At 42.6% G+C, this 26,456-nt stretch overlaps 1 long non-coding RNA gene and 1 pseudogene across 2 annotated transcripts; both read left to right on the plus strand.

Moving 5' to 3' along the window:
- The window catches only part of LOC147002483 (uncharacterized), a 58,525-nt pseudogene extending 53,548 nt beyond the window's left edge, over window positions 1-4,977 (plus strand).
- Window positions 4,978-17,728: 12,751 nt separating this feature from the next.
- On the plus strand, window positions 17,729-21,535 carry LOC110300386 (uncharacterized). Of its 2 annotated transcripts, XR_015048677.1 has the most exons (4): window positions 17,729-17,791; window positions 18,711-18,884; window positions 19,676-19,752; window positions 19,836-21,535. It is a non-coding gene; the product is annotated as an uncharacterized LOC110300386 (long non-coding RNA). The 2 variants fall into 2 exon arrangements; XR_002378564.3 differs by lacking the exon at window positions 17,729-17,791 and having other exon boundaries at window positions 18,630-18,884.
- The last annotated feature ends 4,921 nt before the right edge of the window (window positions 21,536-26,456 follow it).

Below are 26,456 nucleotides of genomic sequence, written 5' to 3' on the forward strand. Positions count from 1 at the left end.
GCATCTGTGTTTGAATTGGCCAGAGGCCAGGTGATTTTATCAGAGATTTAAGTGTTTGTTTGTTTGTTTGTTTTTGGTTTGTTGTTGTTGTTGTTTTTAAACTCAATAGCCAGGGAGAAGGGTTTTTTTCTTATGGACTATTGGGAAGAATTCTAAGCAGAGAGTGAAGTGCTTTCATGTTCCATCTTGCCTGGGAGTGGCTGTGTATAAATCATGTAGGAAATGCAGTGAATTGAGCATCCGCCCTACCTCACATCTGAGTTCATATTGGCTTGAAAAAGAAACTAAGGGTGGTAAAAGTGGGTTTGGGGAGGAAAAGCCCAGTTCAAAGGGGATTTACTAAGGATTTCTTCACTCATTTGCATCCTTCCTAGGGAAGGAGTAGCTGTCCTCTGTTGCTAGGTCAACCTCAAGGGGGGCTTTGTGCACACAGGAACTTTTGTTCAGAAGCCAGACAATGTAAACTTCATCCTGCTTAGGTTTTATAGAAGCTCCCAACATTGCTGGGATAAGTGGGGCAAATGGAGATTTGATTTTTCCCCCCTCTTTGCTTTTGAAGTCCAGACTGATAAAAATGTGGCACATATTTTAATGTTTAATGTTCGATATTTTAAGCCTGCCTTTCCCCCCAGCTAGCACTAGTTGTTGTTGATATATATATAATTTTTATTAATTGTGTTTTAAAACATTCTGATAATACTTAAAGACTCTGTAAAGATTGATAATCCAGCTCGGTCTGCCTAGCATTCAGTATTCTAACTCCCAAAGCAGTGAGAGTACATGAGAGTTGACTCATGAGGCGGCCAACATGAACAGGGCAGAGCCCTGACTCAAGGCTGCCTCACTGAGGGCTAAGCCTTAGGATAAAGAAGCGGGTAATCTAATGTGAGGAACATGGAGTGACTGGAGACTAGGAAAGGTGAACTCATTGGTGGTCTACACATTTATTTATTTATTTATTTATTTATTTATTTATTTATTTATTTAATCAAACTACACAGCTCTTCATAAAATTGATGATCAGATGACAGTGGCTTTAATGTGATCTGTAAATAGAGCTTGGGCCCTCTGAAGTAAGCCACCGGACTCTAGTGAGACCCAAGTGAAAGGGCTGGGTGTCAACTAGTTTGAGCTCAAAGACGTCATCTCCAATATCTTTGCTTAAAAACAAAAGCAAGCGTATGCATAAACACCAGTAGAAATTATTGTTACCAGCACCACTGGAGGTTCTGCCCCGCAGCTGGGCAGGCAGGTTCTATTGCTTTACTAGGCATTGAGTGATTTGTGAATCTTGAGGAAAGCCAGGAAGTTGACCTTCAATTCAGCTTCTCTGTGTATTTCAAAATAGCACAATGTGCTCCTTGGTCTTTAAACTTGACCATGAGGGAAAAATGGCAGACGCCATTTTCCTTAGACTAGAAAAAAAGTTGTTAGTCATTTCATCTGGGGACTTGGTTACAACAACTGGTTATTTAAGACCTTTTAGTATAGAAACTGATTTGGGATGATGAGTAATGACGTGTTTGCAAAGTGAGGTGCCACAATTTGTGCCGAGTTGTGACATATACTGAACACACAAAAGAGACTATAAGATCTATATGGTCAGCTATAAGAACAAACAGATCCTGATACTCAGAAAGACAGGGCAGGGTATGATGAGTTCCGTACTAGCCTAGGTTACACTGAGGTCCTATCTGAAAAACAAAGGAAGGGAACAAAGAGCAGCACACACATAGATGAACCAGCAGTCAGACTAACATGCTGAACACACTAGCATCTTAGGAGACCCCGTCATCCTTCCCTTAATGGCTGTGCTTGATAATGATGTGCATCCTTTATTGTGGAATCTCTGGGTATCCCTGGGGGACCTGCTCTTGACCTCTCTCCCTTCCCCTCCCTTCATCCCATGCCCTGTTCTCACCCTGTTGGAGAATGAATCCCAATGAATGATATGAGAGAAGGAAGCCTTTTCTGTGGCCACCCACCAGCGTCCTGGGTACTGCTCAGTGCAGTTGAAAGCAGAGAGAACCAAGACACATAAAGAGAAGGCATTCCTGGCTTCCTGACCTCCAGTGGGGAAGAGCTGGGGACCTGTCTGGACCTCTAGTGCCTTTTTAAAAGATCTTCGGGATGTCTCCTTCTTTTTCCCATGATGTTTGTGTCTAGATTTGATTTTGATCTCTACTGGAATCCCCCAAGGATTCCCAGAGAAGCTGCTCCCTGTACACGAAAGGCTATATCACATCCTTTAAACATACTTCTGGCCAAAGAGAGCCCAGCTTCAAGACGCAAGTCATTTCCTGTTCCTGTGAGGTGACTGTGGCTAGTGAAAGCATTTGTGCCTCCTGTCCCTGAGACTCAGTTGGCTTCTCTTTGCTTCTCTGTTCTGTCACTTGAGGGTTAGCTGCACACTTGAGTCTGTAATGGATTAACTAACTGCCTATTGAAGTTACCTAGAAAAGCACTCCTTGCCCGAGTCTGTAACAAAAGACAGCCATAGCCAAAAGGTGCTCACCACCCACACTGACCACAATGAGGAACAGACAGAGGTCACCTTGGTCAACACGGAGCTTTGATCATTTATACCTCCATTAGACCTTGACTCTCATCCAGCAGGAGAAGGAGAAGGCTTCATCTCCACACCCCAGGGCAGGCTGTTTTAAGAAACAATGGGGAACAGAAGTGTGTGTGTGTGTGGGGGGGGGTCTACCTTTCAGGAACTGCCTTTAAAACTCACATACAGATTAAATTCTTGCTTAGAGTGAAGGGGTGAGTGAAGGGGTGAAGGGTCACAGAGTGCCATCTTCTAACATGCTGACTAAGCAAAAAAGCACCACCTTCCTCTGGGCTCTGCCTGATCTGGGCATGGGGAACAAACTGGCACAGGTCGGTATCCTGGCTGGAAGTCTTCTCTCTCCACTCTTTCTGCACACAGTCTCTTTCCTCACTCTCCAGACATTTTGATCAGGGAGCCCTGTCAAGTAAAAAACTGAGCACTAGGCTCGGCTTGCTATTCCACATACATTACTAAGTTATCTGGGGGAGGGAAGGAGGTCGGGAGAGGAGGGAGAGGAGCACCGTAGGGGTGGGGAGATGGCTGAGTAGGTAGACAGCCTTGTCACAACAGCAGAAAGATCTAAGTTTAGATATCCAGAACTGCTGTGGCCATGATTGCACCCATAATGCCAGCAATGTGGAGGGTGACCCAGGAGGGTGATCCTGGGGCTTGCTGGTCACCTAGTCCCAGGTTCAGTGAATTATCTTGTCTCAGCGATTGCTTTACACCCCTTGTTCCCCACTCCCTATTTTTTGTTTGTTTGTTTGTTTGTTTTGAGAAAGTTAATCCATTGTTTTCTTGAAGTCTAGATATTTACAGAATACTGAGAAAACAAAGTAACAAATCAAGAAAAAAAATAACCCACAACTCATTCCCATGGCTTACACTAACATTCTCATTTGTATTTCCAGTATTTCTTAGACTTATTGTCTTTTATAGTCAATTACAAATTGGTTTTGTTTCCTGAAGCGTTCCTCTACACCTAATACATCATGAGCACTTTGCCATGAACTAGTTATCTTTTGAGACTATCCTGTGTTGATGTATAAGAAGCTAGGGAGTAAAGAGTTCGTCCTAGGAAGAGTCCTACACCTGAATAAGCCCCGTTAGTTAAAGTGAGAGCTTCAAAACTCCCATGCACAGAGGACTCACAGTACTTTGCGAATCTCTTACATAACTCCATGGTGCTATTGCTGATTCGAAAACACAGACTTAAAGAAGACTCACCCTCATTGTCATATCCCATCCAGCTGTGATGGGGTAGGGGTGTGTGTGTGTGTGTGTGTTTGTATGTGTTTGTGTGTGTAGATGTGTGTGTATGTGCATGTGTGTGTTTGTATGTATGTGTGTGTTTATGTGTATTTATATGTGTGTGTATGTGTGTGTGTGTGTGTGTTTATGTGTCTGTGCCTGCATGTGTGCATGTATGTGTGTGTACTGCTGTCACAAACTTCTAGGTTGGATCAATAAATATTGCCACGTATTTTATCAGTCATATTTTTATGGATGCCGAGGGCAAATACTTTTCTACGATTATCATTTATTCACACTTCTACTTTTACAAATTACCTATTATCATTTACCTATTAAAGTTCCATATTGGTCTTTTTACTTAAAAGCTCTTTATACATGAAAAACATTGTTTGGATTTTTTTTTTCTCTCATGTGGTTCAAATATAGAACTCTGTGCTTCACACAAAAAGACCAGAGTCACATGCACTGTACATGGTGAAATACCTAATGAAGTTGGGGGAGAACTGTCAGAAAGCAGATCTTTAACAAGTAACCAGGGCCCCAGCTGGAATCGACTCTGCTTCTTCATGCAGCTTGTAGAAGGCTTGGTGTCTTTTGGTCTCCAGCCGTCTGTGTCCTGAGGTCCAGCTCTTCCCTAGAGTCCTTTTTCAGAAAGATACAACAGAAGAAAACACCTTTCCTTGTGTTGCCTAGTAACCAAACATACTCCTGGATGGTTTATGATCCTGACACATTATATTAACAAAGAATTTCCAACACCACAATAGGCCAGACTCTCATACAGAGTTAACATAATCCTCTAGATAAATCATGCCGATCATCCACAAGCAATCCGACAAACAAGATGTCTACTTAAAGTAACATGAAAGAGATAACTTGGAATGTCGAGCACAGCTATTTCTTCCTGGGTGAAGTTGGTTCCTGGTATACAGTTTCTTGGCAGTCTGTCACTTTCATCTTCAAAGCTTGTGCATTGCTGAGAATGATTTCAGACTCATGGCCTTCCCATCTTTCTATAGTTGGGCTCTTTAAAATCCCGAAGACTTGGGCCCAGCTTCCTGGATCAAGATAATTGGGCCCTGGTGGGAGGTCTTCTGGTTTTGGAGGCTGTGCCCTTGAAACGCATCAGGATCTCCTACGTTTTCCTCTTCCTGTTTCATTCCTGAGCATGAGGTGAAGTATGTTATGGCCAGGAGGCCGCAGGCACGGCAGCAACAGTACCCACAGAGCCTCCCTGGAGACCTTCAAAACTGAGAGTGACAGTAAACCTTTCCTCTCTATAAGTTTGGGTATTAGCTATGGTAACAGAAAGCTGACAGTTCTAACACAGTCTCTATCATTCTTATTGACACCAGAACTGTCTGAGATCTTGTTCAAATCATCTTGTTTTGGACCTCAACTGTTTTAAATGTAAAATTCTCCTGAATTAACCATTTGAAGGAAGGAGGGCAAAAGAGATAACGTCTCATGGCCCCTTCTCAAAAGGCTTTTAAGCTAAACCTCTTCTCTAGACCGGCCTATGGAGAAGTGAGTCCAGTTTCCCAAGTTTCCCACACTGATCCAACTGAGATCCTCTAATAAGCCATAGGGCCCCTTGCGTCTTTGAAGTGTGAGAAAGAAAGTGAAGGAACACTTTGTAAATATCTTTATTTTATTTTTGTTTAATAAGATGCAAAGCCATCAGCTAACCCACTGTTGTAAAGGCATAAAAATGCTAATGTAATCTTTATAAGTCTGTTATGGCTTCTCTGAGAGGGATATAAAGTAAGTGGAACCTACATCAATACAGCAGCCTCCCGAGCATTTGACAGGACGGCCCTCCCCGTGCCTGCCACTAGGCACTGATAATAGTAAACAGCAGATGTCAAACATCTGCATCTTTGTCTTGTCATCCAAATCCCAGGATGCCTTCTGTCTGTATTTTTTCTCCCCCAAACTACAAGTTATTCAATTAATTTACACAAGTTATTCTTTAATCTTCTTCACTTAATTAGTACACAATTCAAGCATATGTTTCCAACATGATTAAAGAATTACACTATGCTAAAAGAATTATTACTTTTCAGCTTATAGAATGCGTGAAAATAGAAATGCACCAAGTGTCTGGTGACCCTCACTTCCCTAAAGAACGTAATTACTCCGAGTCTGAATTTTGGTCTCCCACTGACTGCATACACATAGATGGGCTCTCTCTTTTCTCGTTTCTAAACAACACAGCCTAGAAATTTATTGCAAAAACTTGCCTTGCCTCTCTAAGTTACCAGGACACCCCACAGCATATTAGTAAAGCAAAAATAGCTAAAATTATTGAACAATGTTACATATTAAATTCTATGACTGGTCTTGGTCCCTGGCTCCTGAGAGCAGGGCCAGCTGAACCTTTGGGATTACCCGAGTGATGGGGTAATCTTTGTTCCTCATGATGGATTCCTCAGGCCACACTTTTAAGATCAGTCAAGTCTTGCAATTCTGGAGGAGCAAAGAGAGATGGGTACTGAGTTCAAGTGTATGGCCAGTGATTCAGTCAATGGTGACCATGTAAACCTTGGTAAAAATCTCTGGCCACTGAATTTTGATGCCAAATTAAAATTCAGAGAGACGCACAGATGAGAAGTTAATCCTCTGACTGAAAGAAAAACATGGGCCAGTTGAAAAGTTTGATACGAGAGGTGCTGTGTTGCTGTCGAGAAATAGAGAGGTGATTTCCAGTTCCTTTCGCCAGCTCTAGGAAGACTCCGTCTTAGCATTTCTGATTCAAGTCATATCAGGGACAAACACTTAATGACAGGGAGACTTTCATCTTCAAGCTCACTTTGATGTGAGGGCCAGGGTCTGCAGTGCATGAGTAATGTGATAATGATACCGATACGGTAGGATAGGAAGGTGAAGACAAATGTCTCATTAGCCAAAAACATTCTGTAAGCTAAGAATGGAACTGCCACTTCTTTTCTAGATGGGAAGTTGCTATATCCAGGGATTCGGTGTGGTTATTACTCCAATAACCACGCTTGCAGTTAAAGCCTTGGAATATAGGTATTTCGTGTGGCAATAAGATGGCGATTATTCCAACGCGCCCTCACTTTGCATGCTGGGATCGTAGCAGACACACCCCAAGTAACATTCAAAGTCTCAACAGGTGACTATTGAAAGGACCTTTAATATTGGAATGTGTCAGAATGACAGATGAGAGACAGGGTTCAGCCAAGCGAGCACCCTGGGAAATAACCAAGATGTCAAGTAAAATCGAGCCCTTCAAAATTAAACAAGCAAAAAAACCCCAAAAAACCAAAAAACCAAAAAAACCAAAAAAACAAAAAAAAACCAAAAAACAAAGGGGGGGGTATGAGTCATTGGGCCAAAAATGCTAGGCAATAATATGCTAAGAAAAATTAAAACAAGTGAAAGGGTAGATAAAACTACTAAAGGGTAAGAGGAAAACTAGCTCTTATCAACTGAATTCAAAGTAATTACCTTTGGGGGGCAGTAATTATAGGTACAGGCTATGCCCAGAACAGATGAGAAGAAACGTCAGGTCTACACAGTGGATAAGAGCAACAATCCCTGTCTACCACCACAGGCCTCTGCTGCTACCCAGGAGGTAGAGCAGAGCCAACAACTGTGCCTAAAACAGAAAGTGGTTTTGCCAGCCTGAGTGCTGGGATCCTTACTCATTCATGATTGCCAGAACCTATGGAAGTCTAAACAACAGGCTGCTTTGAAACAACACGACCAGTCCAGTCCGTGCACGCCAGCATGTACCTGCTATAGTCAGGACAGCAGCAGAGCACAGAGCTTAGAGGAGGTTCTTCAGCAAATATGGAAAGGGGACTGAGAAGGCTCAGTGGCTAAGGGCACATGTCTCTTTTGCTGAGGCTCCTTCTGGGTTTGGCTCCCAGCTACCATCTTTGACTCTAGCTCAAGGGGATTGAACACCCTCTTCTCGTCACTACAGGAATTGACCCTTAGGTGGTACATATACATGAACAAGCACAGTCCATAAATGGATTCATCAAACTTGTCAAGGAGTTTATCTCCTTAAGTGATTCTAAACATTTTTTATTAAAAAAAACAAAATATTTATTTATTTATTTTATGTATGTGAATACACTATAGCTGCCTTCATTCACACTAGAAGAGGGCATCATATCCATGAAAGATGGTTGTGAGCTACCAGGTGGATGCTGGGATTTGAACTTAGGACCTCTCGAAGAGCAGTCAGTGCTCTTGACCGCTGAGACATCTCTCCAGCCCCTCTAAGCATCTTTATATTAGACTTTAATTATGCCATTCATTTGCTTCATAAGCGTATTAATAATTAACGAATGTGCCACATTTCCCTCTGGCTCAATGCGTTCAGTGTGTCTCTGAGCATAGCTGAACAATATCTGTTTCCTAGCAGGTCAAGCTCTGATACCTTCTGCTGCTCCCCCCTCTACCACGTGATTCATTTCTGTTATCTACTCCATCTTGGTGTGAGGCAAATGCTGTGAGCTCTCCTGACTTGCAGCACTATGGGGCTGGGTTATGCTTTTGTTGGTTTATCAGAAACAAAGCCTAGTGGACCAAAATGCTCTTGGTGATCTGAGCGTGCCTCTTGCCCAGACAGATTTTAATTTACTGTCCTCTGCCAACACATGATCGGCTTGATTCCAAGATTCAGTGCACCCCTGATCCTTGCCTGAATTGACTTTTTCACCTTCTCTCGTAATTTGGAACAGAGGTTCTCACCCTGTGAGTTGCAACCCCTTTGGGGGTTAAATGGCCCTTTTACAGGGGTTGCCTAAAACCATCACAAGACATATATTTACATTATGATTCATAACATCACAAAATTACACTTATGAAGTAGCAATGGAAGTAATTTTATGGTTGGGGGTCCCCACAACATGAGGAACTGTATTTAAAGGATGTAGCATTAGGATGTCTGAGGACCACTGGCTTAGAACCTACACAAACTCTCAACCTTTGGGTTATCATTGCCTTGTCTGTAAAGACTATCACTCATGCAAGCACACATTCCCACATTCCGGATCTGTCCTAGCCCAGAGTGTGTGCTTGCATGAATGGTAGTCATGTGACTGAAGAAGTACATCCGTTATAGGCCACTATCATTGGCATCATTTAAGGCAGGATATTTTTGCTTCCTCTATGCAAGTTAATGAGAAAATCGATGAACAGGGGGCCTTGTAAATCATTGACAACTTGCATAGTATTTTCTTAATAAGATGAAGTAGATAATCAACCTTGTGTAAATTTAGGATGAAGTACGAAACGGGCATTAACATCTCTTATTAATAACAGAGGAAAGGCTGGGGGTATTGCGCAATGATATAGCGCTCATCTATCATGCACACAGTTCTGGCTTCAATCCCAGCACCAGTCAATAAGCAGCACCATCGAAAGCAGCAGGTGAAGACGGCAGGTACCTCACTGTGAAGATGCAGCCATCGTCCTGGGATGGTGCAAAGACGCCCAACGCACACAGAGCTACCAAGTGTCTAAACCACGGAAAAACATACGCCCATAGTTCCAATGACATCATTTTTTTAGAGGCCACCTGCAATATAGCATGGAGTGTTGCAACCCCAGTAGAACAATAAAATGTCTGCCTCTCTTAAGTCAGATGAGACCAAAGACTTTGGGAAGGGAGAAATGCAGGATTTCCTGTGACTTGTCAACACTGTGAGTCACCGTCTATCTTACACAATAGGGGCACACACAGCCACTGAGAGGCCTTCCAGCCCTCTCCCCTTTTCAGCAAACTATGTCCTGGGCGAGATTCCTGCAGCCTTACTCTGTGCTTCTTCAGCCTCATTTGCTACACAGGAAATCTGACAGTCTTTCCTATAGCAGTGGGAGGATGGCTGTCAACCGAAATGAAGAGTTTTAACCCAGGCTAGCCCCTCAGAAGCCATGTAAGAAAAGGAGAGAGGCAAAGTAACACGTGGGAGAATTGGCCTGGATCACACAGGCCCTGTTACACGGGTTATTTCAGACAAGCCAGAATCAGTCACAGAACTTGGAAACCTGAAAATTCCTATCTCTAAAATCCATGCACATTTCTAGCGTGACTTGCTTTATGCTCAGGACGCAAAGCAAAAGTATTATTTTAATTCACAGTTCTGAGTTAAGACTCAATTCCATCATCCACAAGAAGAACAATGAGCTCTGCTCACGCATACCTCCTCATCAGGACCAAGTCCTGTGATCATTAGCTGTGCTAATTTCCTAGAAAAAGTTGAAATTCTCAGTCATGCACCACAAAGGACTGGGTCAGGATTCCAGCCAAGCTTAACACCATGCCATTGACAGCTTAGGGACTATGTTTGAACCCCAAACTCAAGGTCCCAAGCAAGTCAGGATTGTTTCTTTCTCTTCACAGAGGCAGTGATGGGCTCAGAGCTCCAAGATTACATTAAGAAATCAGGAGTTCTCAGAGTATGACACACAATGGCTGGACAGCCACCTTAGTCAAGAAATGAGAATGAAAACAGAATGTCCTTGTTAGTCTCTGTAGAGATTTTTCTCCCTCCCTCCCTCCCTCCCTCCTTCCCTCTTTCTTTCTTTCTTTCTTTCTTTCTTTCTTTCTTTCTTTCTTTCTTTCTTTCTTTCTTTCTTTCTTTCTTTCTTTCTTTCTTTCTTTCTTCCTTCCTTCCTTCCTTCCTTCCTTCCTTCCTTCCTTCCTTCCTTCCTTCCTTCCTCTCTCTCTCTCTCTCTCTCTCTCTCTCTCTTTCTTTCTTTCTTTCATCTCTCTCTCTTCCCCCCCCCCCATCCCCTCTCTCTTGACCAGGCTGGCCTCGAACTCACAGAGATCCACCTGACTCTTGTCTCCTGAGTGCTGAGATTAAAGGCGGGTACCACCACTGCCAGGTTTTCTGCAGAGATTTTTTTTTATAGGAACGCTCTGTGATTTCCATTTATTTTGCACTCAGAACCCCGTTATGTGGCGCTGTGTTATTGCTGGTGCTGATGAGGCTCCCAAAGTATGATACCACTCAAACCTTCTTATGTGAGGAGAGAACAGAGGGTTTGGGGAAGTGTCTGTGTGGCACCTCCATGCTCAAAGGCCAGTTTAGAAGGTGTGGGTCCTGGGAAACACTGCCAGGGCCTAGACTCCCTCGGAGTCTGCCTTGGAACTGAGCAGCCTGTATTCCCTTGCTTTTGCTTTTAAATTCTGAAACCATTCTTCATTTAAACAACAGGTTTTTTTTGTTGTTGTTGTTGGTGGTGGTGGTTTTTTTTTTTTGACAACAGGTTTTTAAATAATCCTTAAAACAACAAAACCCGTTTAGTGTCAAATAGTTATAAAATAACCAATTGAGCGGCTGGATGTTGCCTTGGGCTCATTATTTAAGGAGCTGGTGATAATTTTGTTACAAATTGCTTGGCCTAGCGATAATAAGGTCTTTCAAAGAAATTTACACATGGATATTTGCTAGGACTCCTTATCTGTTTATCTACAGGCAGTTCTATTTCTTTGGGTATTTTAAGGGAAGACCTAGGTTTCCTGGAGTTTTGCCCAGTTTGATGCTGCCTTCTTTAGAAACCACGTCTTAAGCTTCATAAAGCTCGACAGCTGAAATGTCGTTAAGACAGCACTTCTCTTTTCCCGTATCAAGTGTCTATTTGGGTTCATATTCATTATGCTCTTAGGTCATATTTACACGGCACAAAATCGGGATTTTCCTTTTTTTTTTTAATTCCATAAATGGGGAACAATTTTCTCCAAAGCCCTTAGGTTCACATGCTTGGTTTCCTGTTGAGCCTATAATCTGTATGTCCACAGACGCCATAGTGAAGAACCTGTCTATTCTGTAAGCGTTGTTCATAACCCCCAAACCATTACCTATAGCACATTCACAGACATGGGCAAGTTCGCTGCATGTCTGTGTGCTTGTGAGGGACTGTGCGTGTGTTAGCGTGTATATGTCCGTGTGCCTGTGCAGCACGCTGGTGTACATTAGTGATCACTGTTGAGGGAGAAGCGTGTATCTCAGGCTCCAGTCTCTACGTCTTGTGCAATATCTTCCATGTAGTCTTGGGAGAGCCGGGTTGGCCTTTCAATCCAGTTTGGCTGTGGGTCATTTCACATTGCCTTGTAATTACTTAGAGTGTGACCTGAGAGCCAGCCTTGTCTCAGTCTGTTTAAACCCTGTTGTTTACCTAAAGTCACTAGCAATGTATCTTGTCACACACTGCTTTATTAGGAACTCAAGAGATGACACTGGATTTACGGGAAGCATCAGAGTATTAATTTTTTTTTTTTTTTTTTTATGAACCATGTTATTTGTTTATTAGTAAAATGTGTGCATTAATACTCAGAAATGCAATTAGGAGCACCGACTGCTCTACCAGAGCACCCACAAGGCGGGCGGCTCTCAAGAGTCTGAACCTTCAGTACCAGGGGATGTGTCAACCCTTCTGACTTCTGAGGGCACCGTATGCACACCATGAACTGGCACACAAGCAAGAACACATCTATACACATGAAATAAAAATAAAGATTAAAAAATACAAATTTACAAGATAAGCCAACTTCCGAGGAGGAAAATCAGCAGTGAAGTAAGAGAAGATTAACCCAACCCAATTGTAAGAACATGATAACAAGGCAGGGTGGACTGCCTATAACTATACCCGATAACATGGGAGGTGAGATGGAAGTATTGATAATAAAAAACAAATACATAAATAAACTTGAAATACAACAGAAGCCGCACCTCGAAACAATGAGGGAAACCCCGATTATTTGGCACGGATCATCAACACAACTGGAAAGCCATCTGGGCAAAACTAAGTTTAATCCACAAATATTTTTTTTTTTTTTTTCTAGAGATTTGTAATTTATTTATTTTTTTTTTTTTAATATTTTTATTACATAATTTCCTCAATTACATTTCCAATACTATCCCAAAAGTCCCCCATAGCGCCCCCCACTTCCCTACCCACCCATTCCCATTCTTTTGGCCCTGGCATTCCCCTATATTGGGGCATATAAAGTTTGCAAGTCCAATGGGCCTCTCTTTCCATTGATGGCCGACTAGGCCATCTTTCGATACATATGCAGCTAGAGACAAGAGCTCCAGGGTTCCGGTTAGTACATCATGTTGTTCCAACAATAGGGTTGCAGATCCCTTTAGCTCCTTGGGTCAGAGTATTAATTTTTAACGAGAATCCAAAATTCATCATATTCTTCCCTTCCGGTGTCACATAGTAAGATTAATTTGCATTCATATTAGATAAAGAAAAGCTAAATATGTGTGAAATGGGAGCTTGTGGCTCACAGTGTTCATTATGAAACTCTCTGCTAGAGCAGTGGTCCTCGACTCTCTTAATGCTGCAACCCTTTAATATATTTCCTCATGTTGTGGTGACCCCCTTCCCCAACCATAACATTATTTTTGTTGCTATTTCATGGCTGTAATCTTGCTATGATGATTAATTGTAATGTAAAATAACTTAATATGCTACCCTGTGAAAGGGTCGTTCAGCCCCCATGGGGGTTGTGACCCGCGGGCTGAGCTGGTGACCACTGTTCTAGGATTCCTTCCCTGATGCTCTGCTGAGCTGGTGACCATTGTTCTAGGATTCCTTCCCTGATGCTCTGCTGAGCTGGTGACCATTGTTCTAGGATTCCTTCCCTGATGCTCTGCTGAGCTGGTGACCATTGTTCTAGGATTCCTTCCCTGATGCTCTGCTGAGCTGGTGACCACTGTTCAAGGCTTTCACTGATGCTCTGCTGAGCTGGTGACCACTGTTCTAGGATTCATTCATCGATGCTGTGCTGAGCTGGTGACCACTGACGTCACTGATGCTGTGCTGAGCTGGTGACCTCTGTTCACCGATGCTCTGCTCGTTGACTGTGGTGCTCTGTGGAGTGAAAGAGTTCCTAGATCTTTCTCCCTTGAAAACAGCACCCACATTTAATCCAGCATCTATTTCTTGGTTCTAGGAATTCAGTCTTATACATACATGGAAAGCCAGGATGAAAGAACACATGAAGACATGATAAAGAGATTTTTTTAAAAAATTAGAAAAGGCTATGGTAGGTAGAGGGGTAAATTAAGGGAGAAATGGTGGGGAGAGAAGAAAAAGGAGGAAAAAGAGGAAGAGGAGGAGCAGCGAATCTCACTAGCAGCTATAAAATTACCACTATAACACTGTCTATACTCATCCCACCTCTAGAAATTGTCTGAGATGGCCTACAAAATTAAGTTTGATCATTTCTTCAATATTTCATATTAAATGATTAAAGCAATTACCTCAAATTTTAAAAAGCAATAATAAATGTGAAATATCTATTAAGCCAAAAAACGCTGAACAATGAAATTTACAAACTCTGAATATCTTCATATACTCTCTGAATGCTGATGCTGACTCTTTGAAATGTCAGCCAGTCAACAGACTTACCTGAGCATCACAGCCAGTCATGTAAGATGGGATATGGGGAAGTGCCTGGTCTCCAGAATTACCCGAACTCAGATACCCTTGCATTAGCGGTCTTCATCCAAGGATGGTGAGCTCTTGGGAGACTCCTTTTTAGAATTCAGTTCCTGGGTTATAAAGAAACTCACGAGAAGACCATGTTCCAGAATTAGAGTTACATTTCCAGCATGATCTTCTGTCATGTGAATGAACTACATAAGACGTGTTGCCTACCCAAGCTTTAGATGGTTGTGGCTAATAACGCCTCCAGGCATCCAACACAGAGATTACAGGAAAATTACCACATAGGCTTCCAAAGGGAGACAGACAGGGAGGGATGAGTTTGAGAAGGGTTAACTGTACCAGAGTGTTGACCCTCAGGTAACGATTAATTTAACTAATAAAATGTAATATAATTAATAAATGAAAGCATAAAGGAAACTATAGACAAATGACCCATATTGTCTCAACTCCATGACAGTAATGGCGTCTTCTGTCTCCTCCCTTCTCCAAGTCACTTTCCTCTTAGCAGGCCCAATGGGCACACGCCTTCCTCACTTAGACGCTTCTGTGAATGCTTAAGCTTGCATTCAAAGCTCTCTGCCTGGCCTATGAAGGTGCAGGGACCTGCTACTGTCCAATCTGTCACCATCTGCTTCACTGTCCAGACTTCCACCTCTCTGACCTGTCCCTGTCCCTACCCGTCCTCCATGCACGTCCTCATGGCAGACTCCACATCGGCTGTTATCCTCCATCCAGTGAGGAAGTTTCCCAGGCGCTCCTAGAACCTGATCATTTGATTCGTTCTGATTTCCCTCCTCCAATGGTCCCAGACACTGTATGTAAGTACTCAACTCTCAACCACCCTGTTTTATCTCCAGCATGGATGCATGACTGAGAACAGGATGCTCATCTGTTTATTTATCTGTCGGTGGAGGTTAACTGTTGTGAACCTACAGGCACTAGATTGTAACTCAATAAGAGCAAGAATTTACCCTCATCATTTCTACAACTCCAGCATCTAGACATTATTTACCCTGTGGCAGGCTTTCACAAGAATGTGGGCTCAATCACTTTATCATGAGGATATTCCTTCCAACGTGCAAATTCAGTAAAACATAATAAAAAGTATTAAAATACTGTCTATAGTGTTCATCTACTGTTTATAGTATCGCTTGCCATATTCAAAAACTGTGTGTACACTTTAAAATCCACATAAGAAAAAAAAATACCAAGAGTAAAATTATAAAGCAAACAAAAAACAAAGTAAGAATATTTTTACCAATGTCTGTCGATACTGGTTAAATATATTTTGACCAAGAAAGGAGAACATTAGTTCCTCCAAAGAAAGTACATGCCAAGTCGCTAAAGAAAAGAATACAAGCATTGTAGATGCAGGAAGCAACTGACATTTCTTCTGTTCACAAAGGAAGGGCAGGCAATGAAGTGTACTCATGGATGTTGTGCACACGTGTAGAGGGAGCACAGGGTACTTTTGGAAAGAATTTAGAGTTGTCGCCAAAGTCTTCAAAGTGTCCATGCATTTTATCTCTCTGTGTGTGTGTTTTTTTTCTTTTAATCAAAATCAGATTTAAGAAAAAGATTTGTGGACAGCAATATTTACTGGCGTCATTTATAAATCATCAAGAACATAGGTTCTGGACAACAGAGAACATGTTCATTGTTGTGTGTTGAAGTAACTAAAGCACAGCAGCTTTTTAAAACCACGCTCATGAAAACGTCACAGGTACTGTGTGTGAAAGCCATGGATGTTTATGTTGGCCTGATCATACAAATGACTGTAGGTTTCGCAATGCAAGTTTTCTTGGTAAATGTATCATTTTTCTGTGCTTATATTTTTATGCATATCCATGCAAAGACAAGTGAAAAAAATAAAATAATGTATAATTAGTTCTTGTTTGTGGCTGGAAAGACTGACACTCCACGGCTGATACAAAAGCCATACCACAAACAGTATGATAAAGAACTTTTATCAAAGATGACCTAAATGTAGTTCCATTTCTGAGGCCACCAAGTTCATGCATTCATTCAATAGACATTTACATAACCACACAACATCCAGGCAGCCATCTAGATGTTGGGGGGCACAAATGATGTATGTACCTCAAATATGTACCAGGTGTGTGTGTGTGTGTGCGCATAACTTAGTGTACTTACTGCATGGACTGAAAGTGAAATTGTTTCATAGGGTGCCATGTACCGTGAGTTAAACAGAGTTATGTGATGACCCCTTGGGGAAAAATGTTTGATCAAATCCTAAAGTAGTTTTCTGGGATGTTCTGACAAATCTCCCACAAACTGAATAGCATAAAAGAACAGTTCACTAACAGCCCTGGGGGCTAGAGGTCTGGAGCCACGGTACTTGTAAAAGATAGAAGGGAAATGTTATTTCTGAAGTTTTTCCTACTTTGCTGTCATCTCCACAGGTAGGGATGGTCTTAGGGTTTCTGTTGCTGCGATGAAACACCACACCCAAAGCAACTGAGGGAGAAAAGGGCTTACACTTTCACAGCAAGTTCATCACCAAAGGAAATCAGGACAGGAACTCAAACAGGGCAGAAACCTGGAGGCACAAGCTGATGAAGAGGCCACGGAGGGGTGCTGCTTACTGGCTTGCTCCCTCTGGCTTGGTCAGCCTGCTTTCCTGCAAAACCTACCCAGGGATGGCACCACCCACAATGGACTGGGCCTCCCCCCATCAATCACTCATTAAGAAATGCCCTACAGCTGGATCTTATGGAGGCCTTTTCTCAATCGAGGCTCCCTCCTCTCAGACGACTTTAGCTTGTGTCAAGTTTATATAAAACTACCCAGCACAGTGATGAAATAGGAGACACAGTCCAACAGACACAAGTGAAGCAAAGAAGATTTTTAGAATACAAATTAAAAATTTAGATTCCACTAAGGAAAATCTAAAAAGAAATGGGTTATATCGTAGATGTGTGTAACCTACCAAAATTAAACCAAGACAAGATCCATAATTTAAACGGGTCTGTAACAAGCAGCATATTTGGTGAAGCAATTTTTAAAAAATCTTCCAACTAAACAAATTCTGGGTTGCCTTCTCCATTCAGCTGCTGATCTGGACCCAGCCTGCGTCTTCTAGCTTTAACTTGCTTCCAGGAGTATGAAGAAGGAAAGCAAGTCTACTGGATCAGTCAAGTTTCATTTCTGCACAGCCTAGCCTTTCCTTTGGCTGGCTTAGGAACTCAGGCAGTACCGAGGATATCCAGCCTTGCAGCTGCTCCACAGCAGCCTGCTCCACTCCACCAACTGCAACACACACACACACACACACACACACACACACACACACACACACACACACACACACACATTCTTCCCTTTGGATTGAGCTGAGCCCTGGCGAGCCTGCCAAGAATTGCAGTACAAAGTGTGGACGCTGAGCCTGACTAGCCAGGAGGAAGGTCCAGGAATGGGAACTCAGCGTTCTGAAGGGACTTTAAGGTTAGGCAAACAGAAAGCTGGAAATGAGCCGCAAACAGATGCCGAAGAACCAGTCTAGTTCGAGCAAATGTAAGTTGCTAGAATAATGCATAGAGTTCTTTTGGGCAAGCCAAAATAGGAGCAGGCTCTCACTACACACTTTATAAGTTACTGTTAGGTGCTCTTGGTCACATGTGATATTTAGTTGGTCCATCAGGGATTGAGTGTGGAGTAGAAACCACAGCAGCTAGGATAACAGGCTGCTCTCACCAACTGCAGACAGCTAGTGGGAAGGAAGTGAGGCTAACAGGCAGATGCCCACTCTGTCATCCTCAAAGCCCTCGAAGTTATCCTCATCTGCTTGCTGATAAAACATGCTGAACCTCTGTCTAGCTGCAGAGAGCCTGGACTGAAGGACAGGCAATTGCCTGGGAGAAATTGGGAATCATGATCAGGATACAAAACACTGGCTTTGCCAGTCACACACTTTAGCAGAAAGGCTAAGATTCACACATCTAATCAGTGGATGGCTGGAGAGATGGCTCAGTGGTTAAGAGCCCTTGCTGCTCTTCTAGAGGACTGGAGTTTAGTTCCAGCACTTACATCAGGTGGCTTACAACCACCTGCAACTATAGCTGCAGGGGAATCGGAGGCTTTCCTCTGGTCTCTGTGAGTACCTACAAACATGTGGGGTACACACACACATGCACACACATGCACACACACACATACACACACACACACACACACACAATCTTAAAATGATAATAACTGTTGATAGAGCTCTCAAACTAGTTTGTGTCCCCTGAAAAATGTCTCACTCGCTTTGATCTGACAGGTCAGTCATACCACTCTGTAGGCAAATATATTTCACAACCTTTTAAAATCAGGGTTCAACCTTCCCTCTAGCCTACCACCTACCAGAAGTAGTGGGAAAGGAAGGTTACTAGGATACAGGGGAAGTGGAGAACTAGTTCTCTGGGGCGATTCCAATCTTTGTTGTTCTCAGTCCAGTCCAGTAGCAAACACAAACCAGCAGCTGCAGTCCAATCCACTCGGCAGACACCACACATGAATCAGCAAGGGCAGTTCAATCCAGAAGAGACTGACTGCCAGGCTTGCCAATGGGCTAGAAACTGTGGAAGCAGCAAGAAGCCGCAGGAATCTCATGAGGAGTTCTCTGGTGAGTTTCTCTCTAGGAAGTCCCCAGAAGTGAAGCTCAGAAACTCAGTGTAAGGGAAACTGATTGATACATGGCATGTTGCCAGCGAAAACTAGCAAGGCAGAGCGAAGTGAACCAATGCTTGAGTTTCCACTGTCTGGGGTGTGTGTGTGTGGGAGGTTATCTTTATAGTCTTTCTAGATGTCATGCATCCTTTAACATGTTTGCTTTAGCAAAACCTCCCTCCCTCTGTGTCTGCTTCAGCAAAACATCATTATAACCTAACCGAGTCTCCAAAGAAACCAGACATTTCCACTTTACAAATCTACATGACAAAACACAGGATTGACTCCCACCATATTTACCCCAATCCATATTCTTAAAGACTGAAAGACTTCTTCTATGTAAGTCATTTCTAAATAATTTACGGTAAAACTTAGAATGTAATAAACCAGAAATGACATTTCACAAGGTTTGAGAACATGTGTGGTGTATTATAACTTGGGAGGAAAAAGGCAAACGCAACGTGAATGGATGGAAAGACCATTTTAAAAGGAAACGAATAGCAAAGGAACTGAAGGTCAATGCGCTCTAAAGGGCAGAGTGCTGGTAAATGGTGCTCATTTTTCAAAACAAATAAAGGTCAGAGAGTGTGCAGTACCTCCTCTGCTCAGAGAAGGACCCACGGCGCAGCACACCTTGCTCTAATCTCCCTGTGACTCTGAACTGGCCAACACACCAAAGACACATTCAGTCCTTTTCCAGGAACATCTTCTATGCGTTAATCTGTCTTAACTCATGTTTGTCTGTAGAGAGAAGCACTTAGCCTTGACAGCCATCATGAAACTTGCTTGGAGTTTTAGTTATCAAACTCGTGAATCAATACATGGTAAGCTCACAGATTTCTCTTCAGTGCTTCTAAGAGAGGTTGTGTGTCCTGGGCATGCATCTGATATACTTTGTCTACCCTAGGCGTCCCAGAGTCTCCACCCCTTGTCCAGAAGGACCATCATTTCTCTCAGTGACCATCTCCTCCACTGCTGTGGTCTGGAAGCTTCGAAGCTTCTGTTGCATCATCCCGTGACTGTGAAGGAAGAAGTCCAGGGATTGTTTCTTTAGGAGACATCAGAGAAGATGGGAGGTGTGTGGGAAAGCGAGTGTTGGAGACTGGGCAATGGTACGGAGGAAGGAGAAAACCCATGACTGCATGGTCTGAACTGTGAGGATGCACCGAGACAAGTCTGTACTTAGTTGAGGGGACTTTCAGAGTAATCTCAAGTCATTGCCATGGTGGCCTTAGAGTTGGAGTTTCTGTCATTCCACAGTTCTTCTCTGCTTAGGTCATGAATGTCCTTACAAAATGGTTCAGTGGCTTTTCAGACTTTGAGCTGTGGCCATTAGACACAGTGTCATTATTATGATTTACCACCTGTCTTTGAGAGAGAAAGGGAGAGAGGGAGGAAGAGAGAGAGAGAGAGAGAGAGAGAGAGAGAGAGAGAGAGAGAGAGAGAAGAGAGAGAGAGTAAGAATAGGAAACATAACACTACACACTGCTGAAAAGCTTCTTTTTGAAATTTGTGTTTCAGTTCTAATGTTCATCAACTATATGTATATATTATACATGTGTGTGCCTTGTTATATGTAATTGGAAAATATTATATTTTAAATCTGTGTATAACTTGGTGATGCAGGTTCTGGTGTGAAAAGACTAATATAAGATAAACAACTATTCTAACAAAGAATTCCACCTTTACAATACGCTGACTAAGGTCATCCTAGCCACGCCTGAACACTCAGCACTTTCCTCTTTCACCTAGACTATGTTTAACAAGGCAGGGCTCTTGTAAGGTGCCTCTAGCTTGCCTTGCGTGCGTCAGCCCTTCCATTCTGAGCCCTGCCCTTCTGTGCCCCTCCCCCCTTTAGCAAGTTGAATTGTGTCTTCTAGTGATACCTCTTGTGGCAATGACTGACTTCTAGCTGGTGTACCTCAGGAGCTGCAAAGCCTTCTGGGAGAAGACTCACTAGCTGGTCCAGTTCACCATTAGGTAACTCATACCATGCACAGGGGCGGTGGGAATCCTTAGCCCTGTGCCCCAACTGCCTTTTAAACTGACTAATTACTTATCTTTAAAACAATTATAGGTGGAAGTCAGGTGTATGATCAGCATTAAAAAAAATGTTTGAGTCAGACAGTTTCTTAGACTAGTTGAACCTTCACCTTGTCCTAATTACAAAATACGGAACGAGCAAACATGGAACTTAATAGGACACACTAATGTAAGCACCATCTTCAGCGCCGGGTCAGCTTCTGAGTCCAACAAGACCTGAATCGTCTGGTCTAAATGGAGTTTGTGCATGGCTAGCACCAAGTGATCCCCTCTGCTTGTTTTATGTCTCTTTACCCTAGGCTCTTATTATGAAAGGAACTAACTCCCTCCATAGCATCTCTTTATTTACCATAAGAAGAGTTTTAGCTCAGACACTCACAGTGGGGAAACTGGGTATGAGAGTGTTAGGCTGCCATCATAGCATGGAGCAGGGTTGGGCATGGTTGGAGGATCATGAATGTTGTGAGGTCCAGGGCAACTGGAGCTGTACAGTGACTCCCTGTCTCAAACCCAAACAAAACCAATAATAAAAGATGGGAGCAACAGGTCGGCAGAATGACCGTTTCCACTCTAGTTTGTTTCTTGCCTAGTTTTCTGAGCTCTGTTCCAATTTCAGCCACTATGCCTGTAAAGAAAAGTAAGTGCTCGGAAAGACTGGTATATTTGTTAGTGTCTTTTACCAGCATTTAAAAACTGTGGGTAAGCATAAGTAATATTACCGCACTTTCAGAATTCATATGTATACATGTAAAAAAAAAAAAAGATTGTGAATTAAGCTGCAGAGTTTCTAACACAATTTCTAACACAATGCGATTTTTTTTAAAGATGTGCCTTCCTTGAGCTTATTTATGTATGGCTCTCTTTTCATCTGCAGGCACCTATTAGACAGTCTTACTGTTTCTGCTGCATAATCTTTCCAAATAGCTAACATGAGAAGCATTGTCCCTGCTCAGGTGAGTTTTACCCACAAAGCATTTCAGAGTTTCAAGGCTGGGCTAATGTCATCACTGGAGAGGCAGAGGCAGGTGAATCTCTGTATTCAAGGCCAGCCTGGTCTACAGAGTGAATTCCAGGACAGCCAGGGCTACACAGAGAAACCCTGTCTCAAAAAAAAAAAAAAAAAAAAAAAAAAAAAAAGGAAAGAAAGAGAGAGAAAGAAAAAAGAAAGAAAGGGAGGAAAGGAAAGAAGAGAGAGAGAGAGAGAGAGAGAGTTAAACATGTTCGTTTGCTCTGACAAGAGGCCAGATGTGGCACCCCACTTAGGAAAATAAAGAACAGTAAGAGGGTCTTTATGCATGGCTGCAAGTGCCATCTGTGGTACTGCAGTGTTCATTAAACTCCAAGGCACACACCAGAAATCCTCATTTCTCTTACATCCACTTTGAGAATGGTGGACCTAGCATAGCATGCCATGGCCAGATGTGTGTTTGGAGTGGGCGGGAGCTCAAGGTGGGAGGAGATTGCTCACAAAGACTGACTTTAGCTCTAGCCATAGATTCTAGAAACACACGCACTGCTATAGATATTACAAATACCTCATGCTCACTTCCTTAGGGAAACACGCTGGTTCATGCGCATAGCTGTTTTCTTTCTAAAGGATCTATAAACACCCAGGCTCAGTGTTTGAATCTGGACAACTAATTAAAATTTCAGAAGGAACAGCTTATCTTCAGTTTCTATTTTAGGAAACGGTTCAAATATAGACTGATGGCTTAACCAAAGACAGCTGTTTCATTTCACATGCAAAAGCATCGTTCAAGAAGAGGCATTTTGTTAAAAAAAAAAAATGGCTTGTGCTGTAATTCTTTCCAGTAAAGTTGGGGTTTTTTTTGTTTTTTTGGTTTTTGTTTTTTTTTTCCCCACAGTTCCACAGAAAAGATTTGGAATTGCATTTGGATCTTAGGTGAAATTTATTATTTCCTTTCTCAGATATAAAATAAATGTCAGGCTACATTTTTCTAAATAAAACTACTACCCTTTGTTGTAAGGGTATAACAATTAAGGACTGAGAATGTCGTTAACCAAGTTTCCTGGAAAAAAAAAGTCTTTGCTAACTTTAAAAAGGATTAGCCATAACTATACTCAAAAAAAAAAAAAAAAAGAAAAGAAAAAAAGAAAGAAAAAAAAGAAAAAGAAAAGGAAATCTGGAATGGGTTTCACATAAGAACATAGAATATAATAAAACTCTCAAACCAAATGCTGAGGATAATCATTTTTAGGTATAAAAAACTGGAGCAGGTTGAACTCTGGATGAAAAGCCCCCTTATGCTCCTCCACCCAGTCCTCTCTGGCTATATCTCAAATGCTAGATATTTTAAAGACTTTTCTTAAATCAAATAATTCAAACCAACAATGTCTTTGAAGGAGGCAATACTCTGGGTTCTGGATTTACATGCCAGTGAGGTAAAGACAGCGGTAGCAAGACTGAGTTCTTGACTGTTGTTATTGGAGAAAGAAGGCGTGGGGATCTCGGGGGATCTCAGCAGAGCCCTTGCTCTGGATCCCAGATTATTTTCTGGTTATATTCAGGCCGTTTGGTGTACTGTATGCATTACCAAACTTGGCTTCCTCCCAAATTCTGCCAGCTCTCAGGCTCTTTGTCTTATGCAGCTACCAACCTGCCTAAGAACTGGCCCTGGCTTTACCCTCCATAAAAATGATTTATCCTCCGTTTATTTTCAAAATACGTTTAGGATAAGCTGATCACTCTCTGAATACACCATTGTTGTTTTAGTTGTTTTTGGTAGTCCAGTAGTCAAAGTAATTTTTTTTTTAAGGTAAACTGTAAAAGCTTGAGTCACTCCTTCTGCAGGCTTGGATTTAAAAGCCTGTCTTGTTTTACTCACAAAGAGACTGCCTCCCTACGGCATCAGAGCCCTGCTACCTGCCAGCACTGCGCTCCTCTCCTCTCCTCTTTGCTGTCTGTTTTCAGGGCATCTTGTCTCTATGTCCTTCCCTGGCTTCAAGCTCATTTTGATCCCAGGACGTTTGCTTTCTTCTCTGCCCCTGGAGAGACTCTTTTGTCTAGATCCTACGTATATAGTCCTATATCAAGTCAGCTCACATGCAATGCATGGATCTGTTAACCTGTTTTTCACTGTTGTTTGAGCCTGGGTCTTTCTTTGTAGCCCTGGATGGTTAGAGAACTTTCTATGTAGGCAAGGATGTCCTAGAACTTCTAGAGACCTACCTGCCTCTGCTCCCTAAGTGCTGGTATTAAAGGTGTGTGACATCATGTCTAGAAAGCTCTGCCAGTCTGAACAAACCTTTTCATTGTGTTTTCAAGTGTCTGTGGTACTTATAAATGTCTCTTTGGGTACAGTTATGCGCTCACCTGTTTGTTCAACATTTGTAATGATCGGCAAAAAGGACAATATCCATTTCCCCCCAGTTTGCTCCTAAATCGCATGGTATGCTACCTGGCACATAGTGGGTGTTCAGCTATACCAGCGAATGAATCTATAAACTACTGACTGAACTCCTGGAAGGGGGAGTGCAAGAGAGTCAGATAGAAATGTCAAACTGTAGGAGACACAGGAATGGGGACACATAGTCAAGAAGTTGAGCAATGTCAGGCAAAATGCAGAGCTGGCTGAGAAGAAGTGACGGCCCACGGTGGCTTCCTCAAAGGGGACCAAGATGCTGGGAACGTTCTTCTTCAACTTCTGGAACATTCCATGCTTTCATGTGTAAATGTGAAATCCTATTTGTATGTCAAAATGCTTTATACCAAAGCAACACCGCGTCCTTATTGTCAAGGCCAGAATGCATGTGGTGTGGCTATGCGGCTGAAGCTTAAAGCTCAGATTTCAATGGTTTGAACCTTTAAGTAAGCACTTTACTCCTGAGCTCCACCACAGGCTTGCTGTGGTTTTCCCTACAGGAGAGGTAAGTAATCCGGGTGAAGGGTCAGAAAATGTTTTCAGAAGGGAGGTTGGAGATAAAAATAGTGTCTATAAACAACTTGGGGTCTCACCACTGGTTCAGTGTCTCTGAGTCCGTTGCTTTCCAATGGAGCAGTCAAGGGCTGGTGACACCTATCCCCAGGCTTTTAGGAGGGATGTCCTACATGGACAAAACAGGTATGAACAAAACTGGTATGTCTACTTGGTAAATGCTTCTTTCCCCATGTTTTCTAAATCCCTTCATTTTGAGCGCAAAACTAATCTTGCAAGTTTGTTGTGCAAATATTTAATCTCTTCGCATAATGAGCAAATACTGGAAAATTAACGTCCAGAAGGAACTACACAGGCCACGAAGACATTTCCTTTAAGCCACCCTCATCTGCTCTTGTCTTTATTGCAGGGATTAAAAACTGTCAGGTGTCCAGGTGCAACCCAGGAGTCCCCTTGAACAGTTTTCAATCCTGTCTTCCACCTCAGTAGCTGAGAATAGTTATGCAAGGAGGGGCGGAGGCAGGGGCAGGTGCAGAGGACTTCCCAACAGCGTGGAGTTTCCCTTGGCAAGGGCCATCAACCGGCTTTGAGTCATATTTCTGGGCAACAGAAATTGACGTTGTTTTCCTGTGGACAGGCTTGTCACCTACACCATTTTTGAAATTCCTTCATGTTTCAAATCTGTGTGAATGCTTTTAGGCAGCCCTTCACGGGTGGTGCTCACTGTTAGATATTTAAAAAAAAAAATAAAACAATTCACAAAGACAGAGCTCAAAAATACTCTGGCTTCAGAATCAAGGAATCCCGAGTTCATGTCTCCATAGCTAAATGGCTTGAAAAGTGTATTCCATTCTGTCTGTTACAATAACAGATCACCGCAGATTTCTTGGCATAAAAGAATACAAAGTTGTTGCCATGCATGTTAGGAAGGCTGAGGCCTCAACTCAACCTTCAGGGAGTGCCTGAAGTCCTTCTGGGTGGCCTGAGAGGGAACCAGAGAACTGGAAAAACCTGTATTCCTTGGTTTGTGACTCTTCCTGCCATTTTGAGAGGCCGAAGCTTGGTGTCTTTAACTTCTAACCTTCTGCCTCTGTCTTATAAAAGACTTGTCATTCCGTGGACCCCCTCCTACGATAGGATGAATCTCTACACCTCACGATTCTCAACTCACATCTGTATACTCTCAGTGGGTGACCATGATGGAGCACAAGCCATCAGGTACCACAGTAGCTCACATTCAGAACAATCCTGTTACTATGCATGACTGTGATGGGTGTGATCCAATCACCTTCTTACTGGATCCGAGGCACTATCCCAGGGTGGGATTCATGCGTGGTGTGTAAACATGGTCAAAAGCCAATGACTGTGGATGTTATAGGCTCTAGGTAGAAACCTATACTCCTTTGCTAAATGGATACGGTGTCAAACTGCCTTCTAAGCATTTATTTTTATGCTCATAGGTTATTGCTGCTAGAATCAGAGAATACGCTCAGATCAGAGAAGCTTCTGTTTGGAGAGCGTCAAGACTGGGCAAGGCACAGGGAATAAGGACGGGTGCATGCTCCTCTCCAAGTGGGGAATGTGTTTCA

This window comes from Mus caroli, unplaced genomic scaffold (assembly GCF_978045245.1).
Source record: "Mus caroli unplaced genomic scaffold, Mus_caroli_1 scaffold_10, whole genome shotgun sequence".
NCBI classification, from domain to species: domain Eukaryota; kingdom Metazoa; phylum Chordata; class Mammalia; order Rodentia; family Muridae; genus Mus; species Mus caroli.